The sequence below is a fragment of the Ursus arctos genome, unplaced genomic scaffold (genome assembly GCF_023065955.2).
Source record: "Ursus arctos isolate Adak ecotype North America unplaced genomic scaffold, UrsArc2.0 scaffold_9, whole genome shotgun sequence".
In the NCBI taxonomy this organism is placed as follows: domain Eukaryota; kingdom Metazoa; phylum Chordata; class Mammalia; order Carnivora; family Ursidae; genus Ursus; species Ursus arctos.
Genome location: NW_026623111.1, coordinates 26,525,743 through 26,536,223, shown reverse-complemented (window position 1 = coordinate 26,536,223; position 10,481 = coordinate 26,525,743). Strand labels below are relative to the sequence as shown.

Below are 10,481 nucleotides of genomic sequence, written 5' to 3'. Positions count from 1 at the left end.
ACCAAAGATTTAAAATTATCCCCCCTTTTTGTTTTTTAAAAATAAACAAAATCTTCATATTTCCTAAAAAGTTTACATTGAAAGAAAATAGGTAAGTGTGGGGTTAGGAGTTTTAGGCTTTTATAACTTAATGGGCATCCTGTTTAGATTTGCCGTTTCCAAGAAGCCTTCTTAGGTTTTCAAGGCTAAATTAAGAGATACACATATGTGCTCTGAGAGTATTTACTGAACAGAGTTTTTATTCCATTTTCTGTTATGGTTTGCTTCACATTTAGCTCCTAGAATCTATCAGGTGTGAATAATATTTGTGAAATGAAGAACTAGATATTTTTTAGAAGAACAAGCACCTCGGGTTAACAGGCTACAGAACACTCCAAAGTCAAATTACATAAACTTTTCAATCCTATGTTGTCAAAGAAGATTTCTCCAGCTTTTCTATGCACTGATGTGTTTCATTGTTCCTTTAAGTACACGTTGTAAAAGTAAAAAATGAAGGTAACTTAGAAGGAAATTTCTTCCCGTGTCTCTCCTTTTTTAATTCTGAAGTTTTTTAAACTTGTATTTTTCCTTGTTAGAGTTACATAATGGTAACATTATTTATATACACTTTAATAGATATAATTACATAAAGAACCATGATTGTAAGGATGTGAATGCTGTACTGTATATAAGTTAATCACGAGTAAGCTATATTTTATCAATTACAGTGGCACATGCTGCTCAGATAAATAAAGGGTATAACTCAGAATGTTCAGCTGATATTACGAACAATGGAATGTCAGTACTGCTGTTCATGAATAGCACGCCAAGTACTGAATTACAGCTTAAATATTATATTTCGTTGTATTTTCATGAGTATTATATATTCTTAAACAAGAGTGTACAAAGGTAAAGTATCAAATCCTGTTAAGTTACAGAAATTAATATAGGTTTGTATTATCAGATTTTAAACAAAATAGAGATCTGCTTGTTATAAAAAATTTTAAATACTTATAAATTCATATAAATATACATGTATATGTACCTACTACATATAAAATAATTAAAAGTATCAAAATGACTAGCATTCATGGAGATGTCAATATGTCAGACACATTTCTTAACATGTAATAAATATGTCACATAATCCTTGAAATAATCTTTGGCTGGCATAATTTCTAACTTCATTTTATGTGAGAAAAACAAAACACAGAGAAGTTGGGCAAACTTTCCAAAGTCAAATGGCCAAAAATTGGTCAAGCCAGGATTCAGAAATCAACTTTCAAACTCAAAATAAGGTATATACAGGTAATCATTCTTGATATATTTTTAAACATTGAAATCTAGCAATTACTACAGGCTTTTGGGGTTTGGAAGTTAAAGCAATTTATGTGCAGAAGTTATCAACACCACTATTAGGCATAAATATTTACTGAACACTTCTCAGGCAGGATTAGGGATACATAGTGTGAAAAAATGTCAATCCAAAACAGGGCAGGAGGTCATGAAATGGAGAATCTCATGCATGTGATGTGTCCTGAGAAAAGACCTTAAAAGCCAATAGACTGATTTCCACTGAATGCCTGATTTATGGAAGACTGAGACCTAACCCTGACCAATGAACATCCACCAAGAATTTCTCCCCGTCCTCAAGCTACTGAACCAACTGCTTCAACTCTGTTTGAACTTCTCCTTCTTCGCACTCCTGACCCATCACTACAGCTTGCCCTAAACTGTCAAGGGACCTGTGCATAACTTGCTACAGCATGTTTCCTGAATTGCAATTCCTCTGTGATTCCTAAATCAACAAAATTTCTGATCATTTGAGTTTGCCTCAGTTTCCCTTCTTTATTTAGGTTGCCAATAGAGTTATAAAACTGTTCCGGCTTTCAAGGGGCTTATATTTCATTTGAAAAATTACAGTTCAGAACACAATTTCATTCCAAAAAAGGACATGTGTGCTAGAAAACAAGGTATTTAAAACACTAACTTTATAAATCAAAGTTTGGTCACCAGGAAGCTGGATTTCAGGGATCTCCACCCCAGACCAACTAAATCAGAATCTGCATTTTAACATCAGACTCAGTTGATTTCTCTGTATACTACAGTTTGAGAAGAGATGAAATAAACCTTGCATTGCACTGTATTATATTCTATCCTCTGCTATTTTCTAACTAAAGATATAAAAGTATTTAGTCATACTTTTCCTCTACCATAATCCCTTCTTTTCCAACCCCAACTATGGCAGGAAAGGGAAAAATAATAATTTTCTCCATAAGTATCATAGAATTATAATAAATAAATATTCAGTCCTGTATATGTCTCTAATCCGATAACTAAAGTATGATCTCCCAGAGGATTTTAAATTCAGTATTATACTGTGTGTGTGTGGATATCATCAGGATGTTTTCATCTTGATTGACAATGAGATTCTGGGTCTTTTCCTTTTAGCCTTCTTTCAGTGTATTCAGAGAATCCAGCTTAATTAAAGCTGAACCTACACTAAGTAGTATTAAGAAGATTATTAAGAAGCTAATGTTTTTTAAAAATGTCACATATTTTGTATCACATAATAAGATATAAAGATTTAAGCATCCTTTCATAAGATTACATATAGTGATGATCTACTCTGAGGATCCAGGAGATAATGAATAGTTGACAATTATAGTTAATACTTGAGAAAATTAAGAACATAACCAGCTTTGTTTCCATGGTGAAACATTAATATTGTGGTCTAAACACCCTCAAGATAACATCATTCTTATCAGAGTTTATCAAATAGTAAAAAAAAAAAAAAAAAAAAAAAAAAAAAAGGAAGCTGATGTATTTGACTAGATAATCTATAATCCAGATGTCAGTATACTATATTTTGAGCTCCTCACTTAACGAATGACTTGGGTGATCAAAGCTAGCTGTTTTTTCCCAAATTTTTCCTTCACTGTCTCCCTCTTTTCCACTTCCTACTCTTCCAAAAAGTTGGGGCTTTTTATCTATTTAATGCTCTTTAACTCAGTTATTTAACTTCTTTTGTCATGGTGAATTATTGAGGACAACATGACCCTGCCTCTCAAACTTAGAAAAACCTCTCATTCACCAGAACAATGACTATAAAGTCTCTCTGCTCTAAGTTAAATAATAATTATTTATTATTATTATTATTATTATTATTATTATTAATTAAAGATTCCTAGCACTGGAACAGAAAAATCTAATTTAGAAGAATTCAGTGAAATTAAAGGAATTAGCTTCCAATTCTCAACACATTATAAATTTAATAATCATAAGTCATTGAGCGGTACAATTGCAAAGACACTTGTTGATTGCTCCTTAGGCAAATAGCTGTTTCTGTAAGGATTACTGCTATTTTCAGATTTTGTCAAATTTTACGTGGATTTAAATTTACTGAATGACATTCAGACAAAAAAAATTAGGTAATTTTGAGTAATGCAATTTGGGCTAGATTTCCAAAGCCATTAAAGCTAGATTCTAGATTTGTATTCTCTTTCTTTCCTACTGAATCTCCTTGTAAATCCACCCGGCACTCTCATACCAAATTTATTTGCCTAGTTGGGTCTCATTGCATTATGAAATTTGCCCCGCTCGGAAGCCCACAGTGAGACCCATTCCCTTCCACATAAGAGCCCAGCTTTTATTGCTATTTAAGACCCTGCATTGTTAACTCATCTAATTCATTGACTATTATTATCCATCACAGTGCTCCTGCTCCAAGCATACCCATCTTTTTAGATGTCCAATTCAAGAGCAACACCTCTGTTATATACTCCCATATAGTTTCATGCCACATTGAGTCCCCAGGCCTTTAAACCTAGGCAACATTCTGTGGCATTTATCACTGTTAGGGAGCACAATCTTACGCTGTTTGCTTTCATCTGTGTCACTACTTGAATGCTTGATATGGTCATTTCTTCTCGCTGAAATAGATTACAATTCTTTGATAAAGATTTATTATATTTTCCATTACTCCAAATCTCTTTTCTGTTTACTTCAGAGTGTAACACTATACTATGCACACAACAGATAAATACTTTACGTGTAAAAAAACACACGTAGTATGTTACAGAATATACTGCTCTTTAACGTGAATTACATTGTTTGATTATGCATAATGTGAAATAGGTTTTATTGTATCCTGTTTCGTAGATGACATTCATGAAGCCCAGGAATATTAAATAATTCCATCAAATTCGCAAAATAGTAAAATACAGAGTCAGTACTTAAATCCAGGGATTCTAATTTTGCATTTGTGCTCAAAAAGTGCTGTAGCTAACTATAAGATCTTTACAATATTAAGGTGTATAAAGAAAGACCAAAAAATGGTAAAATTATATTGCATGTGTGTAGGTGTGTGTGGTGTTGGAAAGCAGATGCTTGAAAACATAGACTTGATTATATTCATGAACTAAGAAGTATTAATGTGGTTTTGATAAGTGATCTATGCATTTCAAAAATTAAAAACTGCATCTTTCAAGTACATAATGCTATTTGAAGTCGACAAAAATTTAGGTAAATTTTGGCCGATATTACTAAGAAAATAGTATAGTTTTATGTATTTTAATTGAGTTAGTTATATTCAAAGTATTATTGTGCTCACTTCAGCAGCACATATGCTAAAATTGGAATGATACAGAGAAGATTAGTATGGCCAAAGCATTATTAAGTCTACCACTAAATATGTAATTTATTGCTTCTGCAATATTAAATCAAACTTCTATTACAGATAATTAGAGTCAATTATTTTCTCATTATAGATTTCCCTACATATATCACTAATATACAAATATTAATTATAAAGTGAGATTCACATATCGAATTATTTCCAATCTGTTCTTCATTGAATATCAATTAAAAAAAAAAAACAAACAGTTTTTGAGAAATACAATTATCATGTGGATGTAAAAAAATCTGAAATCTCTCCTATAATTTTATGAAAATGTATATTGCTCTATGGCAATAAGTATCTATTAGTTGACATCATGTTTTCTAAGTTATCTGACAAAAACAAACTTAATTCTGATTTTTTGGCACACTATAAGTCTTGTAACAGGCTCTAAAAATACAGGTTTTGAGACAAACCAACCTGAGAAAACAAATCTTAGAAAAGCCTTGGGTTCTGCAAAAAAAGTACGTGGGGCTTTTTTGAGAAAGCTGCAAGCTTTTCCAAGATTGTGATAAGCTGGCTGCTTATCCAGTTGGAACTTAGTCACAAGTCATGCATTACAGGACTCTGATGAGAACACAACAGCCTTCTCCCAAATTTGACTATAGAAATATGGCAATGACACACAATGATCGATTTGTTAATTATCCAGGATCCTGTTATCACAGTCCTGTTTGTTGTTCTCCCAAAAAGAAGGAAGGAGAAAATCCAGAATAATATTTTTTTTCTAAATATGTATGAGGAAATTTCTTTTCTGGAAAGTATGCCATGACAGGAAAACTCAGGGGACTTTTAATCTGCTTCTAATTCACAGGACATATTGGTCTTAAAACAAGTAGCATATCTGATTCAAAAGTTATTCCCATATTTTTTTGCATGAAAACAAGAGGTATGTATATTAAAGTGAAAGGGTGTTAACTCTCTCTTTTTCTTTTTTTTTGTACTCCACATTTCCCTGAAGAATGGTGCCCCAGACCAAAGGGTAAAAACAAGAACACAGAGAGAAGGACATTACATTGTACCAAAAAAAATAAATTTTTCTTCCGTGAATGCACTGGGCTTTGACAGCTTCCAACATTTTTATAGAATTCATTATGTTATCAAAGCTTCAAAAGAAATGTTCTATTTAAAAAAAAAAATAGCCATAAAACTTAGTGAAACACAACCCATATTTGTACTCTTTTTTTTTTTTAAGATTTTATTTATTTATTTGATGGAGATAGAGACAGCCAGCAAGAGAGGGAACACAAGCAGGAGGAGTGGGAGAAGAAGAAGCAGGCTTCCAGTGGAGGAGCCTGATGTGGGGCTCGATCCCAGAACGCTGGGATCATGCCCTGAGCTGAAGGCAGATGCTTGACTACTGAGCCACCCAGGCACCCCCCATGTTTGTACTCTTCTAATACACTCCCATAGTAATTTTTTTGTTCTTCAAATAGAGCCTCTGACACATGCTTCCTTGTGCTACTTTCTTATCTCTCCCATTGGCAAGTACCTTGACAATTGGGATTGTGTCTTGTATCTGCCTCTTTGCCACATGGCATCTGCAGATCCTTTGTTAAAATGAACACTGCACAACCGTTTTCAACATTAAATGAAGACGGGATGAGTGGGTGGTGGTGTAAATTTTGTAAACAAGACTGAAAATAGACTTATTGGAACTCTCAAACAAAAGTACCATTAAAGCAGTTTTAAAGTAGTATTCTTTTAATATTTCCATGATTTTTCATGGATGTTCTTACTTTGGAGATTTAAAATTGAATATGTGAAGACAATATGAACCACGAGTTCCTAATTCCAAAAGAAAGCATTCGAAATTGGAAAGAAATGTGAATGTGCCGCCTTTCTCGCTAAGATGACTTGGTTGACAAATGAATAATTCAGTTGTTTTTGACATGATTTTGGTCGAAAAATTTAAAATTAATCCAAGTCAATTGTCACAGTCAAGATAATCTGATTTTAGATATTTATGGATGTATTTATTGGCAACTAAAAAAATATGTGTAGATTGTATACATATAAACCAGATCTGTGATTAACACGCCCAACCAAAAACAAGCAATTTATTATTATTTTTGTGTGCGTGTGAGAAATGTTACATACTTAGTTTTCTGATTCTAAGCATTATATTTGAGTAGTTAATATGGATCCATACATTCAAGGTTGTCCATTAAACTACAATGTGGATGTACGGAAAACGATGTTTTTTAACTCAGAACTTTATGTAAGTCGCAACATAGTTTATGAACAGAACCTCTGGTATATATTTGATATGTATTACATATTGTAATATACATTATTCCAGGCATAGACGTGTACAGCAAACCACAGCGTAATTAAGAAATTTCAAATCTCAAGTTCTGACTTTTTATCATTATAAGCAACTTGAAAATTCTTAATAAGTGAAGCTAAAGCATTCTCTCAGTTTTTTCCTGTTTTATTTTCATTTATCTTTTAGCAGGGTTATCATCTGTGAACCAACAAACTCCAAATAATTAGGACTCCTACAAAAATCTGTCTAATGCAAAACACCTCAGTATTTTTGTATGGAGTAGAGATAACTCTATTTTATTGGATACAAAAAGGAAGTTATATAAGACCATTTACCTGGGCTTCAGAGGGCATCTTAGGCTTCAATGCTCCTGTATTTTTCTTTCCTATTCTGATAAACCAGGTCTCTACCTGTAAAACATCATAGACACTACGAAAATATGCTGATTCTGTTTGACACAGGATGTTTCATCCCTTCCCTTGGATTATGGTAGGGAGACCATCTATATGTTAAGCATTGCTAACACATTATGAATCAAGAAACAGATCGATCTATTTTTAACTTTGACATTCTTCTCTATGCTAATAACATCATGAATGCCATAAAAAGACTTTCTGCAGAACGTATGAGGATTTGTTTCACGTCCAAAGAAAGTGAGTAAATAGGTTGGAAGAATTGAGGGCAATAATTGCTATAATTGTAAGATTATAATTGTTTATTATTAATCAATATTATTATCAATGTCTCTGTATCTCATCACCAATGTTTATTGTTTGTTTCTCCTAAATGTTTCTTGAATCTATTTTTTCATCCTTGGGTTTAGTGAACTAGTATCATCTTTGGACTGCACTTCTGCCATAGCCTAAGTCCTAGTTCTCTAACTTTTGGTCTGATCACATTCATATCTATCCCAAATGGCACTGCAAAACTTCTGCCACTGAGTTGAGTCTGACCACGACCTTCCTTCAAACTGCCCTGCACACACACACACACACACACACACACACACACACACACACACAAATAAGCACAGTTTCCATGAGATAATACATAGACTTCAGACAAGTTTTCCAGACTCAGTGCCCTGTAACACTAAGCTGTCAGAGTTCACTCTCAGAATTTGCATGTGTTGGTCTCACTCAAACTGTGTGACAGGTGCATAGGGTTAGGGTTAGAAAAAAATCTATAATGCCCACTCAATAATTTGATGGGCCTGGGTTTTGATCTTTACTTTCCGCTTAGCAACTGTGTGGTCCTTTGCAGGTTATTTAATCTCATTGAACTTCTGTTGAGACACTGACAGGGGAAGAGAGGGAAGGGGAGGAGAGGATGGGAGAAAGAAGTAGAGAAAAGAAAGGAGAGAAGGGGGGAGGGGAGGAGAGGAGAGGTGAAGGGAGGGGAGGAGATTAAATGAGCCAGGGAGGTTAAGGTGGTCAGCCATGTTTAGGGAATGCAGTCTCTCAAAAAGGGGTAGCTATTTCATAAAAGATGGTGCTGTGGCAAAATACCAGCAGTAACATTTTGAGCAGAAGGTTTCAATGCCTATTTCAAATATTAATTTCTCCTTTATATCACCATGTGTGTAGTTGTTTGGAGTATCGGTGTTTCTAGAAAAACATGACAGAAAAAACAACAGTATATATTAAGAAAACGGCAGCTCTGTTGGGGATAAAACAGTGCAAGCGTATTTTTTTCTAAAACTTCTGAAAGTGCAATGTTGGCTAAATACCTTAAGTTTTCTATGCTTGCAAGAGACATCTGGATATTGGAAACATCTGGTTTGTTAATGCCATCTGAAGAAAAATACAAATGGATGAAATGTTGTGTTACCTGGAGGTTATCAAACCTTCCTAAAACAAGAGGGCAAAGACACCCACGTCCATTCATTGCCTTTCCTCAATTATTCTACAGTTCTCTAACTCTGGAATGGGTCCAGCCTGCTACAGCTGTATTTGTAAAATAATCTCTGGGTTTCCTCCTTTCCAAGACCTTGTAATCAGTGATCCTATCTTTCTATTTAATGTTAAGTGTGGCTTGTAGGTGCCGCTGATGGAACTATTCAAAAAGTCAGATGTGACTTTGGTAAGAGATTAAGTATTATCTTTAATTAATGGATCTGTGGAAAGAAAAGAAAATCCAAAGCTACAGGCTCTTCATATCCTAGACACAGGCAACTTGACATTTGCATTGAAATCCCTTCATTTCGTCTTTTATAGAATAATGCCTTCCCTTTATCTTTTAAATTAAACAATGTATAATGTTCATTGAAGAACAAAATCATATCACTGTGAAAGTCATGTTCAAAGATGTGCTTTAGAATTTTAAGTGCAGGCCAAGAAATTTATTGAAGTGGACCAAACTGAGACACAAAACCTCTCTGCTTCGGGTTTTTGCACAATGCTATCAGCACCTTATAACACATTATTTCATTTTCTTCATATTAAATAAGTTGTAATTACCACTGCAAATTCCTCTTTAAAGCATGCTTTTAAAAAGTGTGTTTAACTTTTCTCAAACCTATAAACTGATTTTGGGGTTTTGGCTGGTGACAACCCAAAGCATTTTAACTGATTTACTTCTATGCTACATATATCTCTATCTTATTTCATCAGAGATTAATGTATGGACTAATATGAAAACATATATTTGTATACAGGTACCATTACTAAGTATGTTTAAATTATATACCTATCTATATGTACACATACCTTTTATATACTTAGTTACTACATATGGGATATAAGGCATTTATTTCTTTAAAATCAATGATCTTACCATAGTTCAATATATATATTAAAATATTTTAACTGATAACCTTACTTTTAAGAAGATAAAGAGTTAAGATTGACAATATGCACCCTGAGTTTGCATTTATGTTCTTTCACTATAAAGCATAATTTGGTAGACTGCTCTTGGCTGAGCAGTTTGGAATTAGCCTTTCTAATTACTAACCTTATTTGCAGCTCAACTTGTTGCAAATGTCCAGAGTTCATCGTTTTCAGCAAAACTGAAAAAAATAAATGAGAAAGTAACTAGATAAAATTGTTCTTAATGATGGGAAAGGAGTCTGGAAGAACACGACCAGGCTAAAATTCACTTAAAAGTGAAATCTTCTTCTGTCTTACATGCAGTGATAGTGGAGAGGGGAGAGCTGTGTGACATAGGACATCATATATCCAATGTGTAGGGTTTTTTTTAAAAAAAGACTTAATTAATTAATTTATTTTAGAGGAGAGAGAGAGAGCAGGAGAAGAGGTAGAGAGGGAGGGGAAGGGAGAGAGTCTCAAGCAGACTCCACACTGAGAGCAAAGCCTGACGTGGGGCTCAATCTCATGACCCTGAGATCATGACCTGAGAGAAGATGAAAAATTGGACACTTTACCAACTGAGCCACCCCGGCACCCCTCCAATTTATACTTTTTATTTCCAGCCAATAATATTTTATGTATGTAAATATGTGACTCTGGTTTGTCTTTGATGTAATTGGTTAATAATGAAAGAATTAACTCAGAAAATGCAAGTCCCCAGAGCCTTTATTTTTATTTTAAATAAGAA

At 33.7% G+C, this 10,481-nt stretch overlaps 1 non-coding gene across 1 annotated transcript; it reads left to right on the top strand.

The window, feature by feature from the left end:
• Window positions 1-4,583: 4,583 nt before the first annotated feature.
• On the top strand, window positions 4,584-4,686 carry LOC113262575 (U6 spliceosomal RNA). The gene has a single exon (XR_003318857.2). It is a non-coding gene; the product is annotated as a U6 spliceosomal RNA (small nuclear RNA).
• The last annotated feature ends 5,795 nt before the right edge of the window (window positions 4,687-10,481 follow it).